The sequence below is a fragment of the Chrysochloris asiatica genome, unplaced genomic scaffold (assembly GCF_000296735.1).
Source record: "Chrysochloris asiatica unplaced genomic scaffold, ChrAsi1.0 scaffold00103, whole genome shotgun sequence".
In the NCBI taxonomy this organism is placed as follows: Eukaryota; Metazoa; Chordata; class Mammalia; order Afrosoricida; family Chrysochloridae; genus Chrysochloris; species Chrysochloris asiatica.
This window is the reverse complement of record NW_006408621.1, coordinates 8,769,914-8,770,645: the sequence shown is the minus strand read 5'-3', so window position 1 is coordinate 8,770,645 and position 732 is coordinate 8,769,914.

Here is a 732-nt window from a genome sequence, read left to right as displayed (position 1 = left end):
TCTTCCCCCCTAAACTCTTAAATTAAACTCCCTCTTGAAACCCTGTAAGCCAGTCACTTCAAGCCTTTATCACACCCTCATTTTAGGTAGCCAGTGTCTAAGTTGCCTGTCCCTATTTAACCTGTATACAGAGGGGATAGCATTGATACTTGATGTGAAGGCTACTTCCCTCTGTTGGTATTTAGAGTCACTACCTCCATGAGTATAGGTCAAGTTCTTCAAATTGTAGCAATTTACACTTGTTTTCCTTTCTCAAAAATTTTGTTATGTTACTCTTCCTTTAGTCAAGTTCTGACTATCAAGACATCGAGGCTAGATGAAAAGGGTACTATCTGCAAGTTTGGGTGTTCTTGTGTGTTTCCCCTCACTTCATATCAGCTGGATGCTTCACTGTCAGCTCTAGCCCTCTATGGCTGTGTCCCTTGTCCATGGGCTCAGATGTACCCAGGTATCACCACACTTTGGACCAACCAGCCCCCCCTTTCCCTTCTCTCATCTCCAGGTCAATGGGAGTCAATGGACAGTGGTTGGACTCAGCCCATTTTTTCATTGCTGCCTTTTTCCCTCTTCCACTCACCAGTAAACCAATGTAGTCACCAGCAAGCTTACATGTCTGTTTGTGTGTTCCCTTTGAATTTCAGTCTTAGAGGGGAGTTTGTCCTTAAGAAACTTGATTGCTTGCCTTGATGGCTTCCTGGAGAACAGCTTGCTTATTCTTGTAGTAGCCAGTCA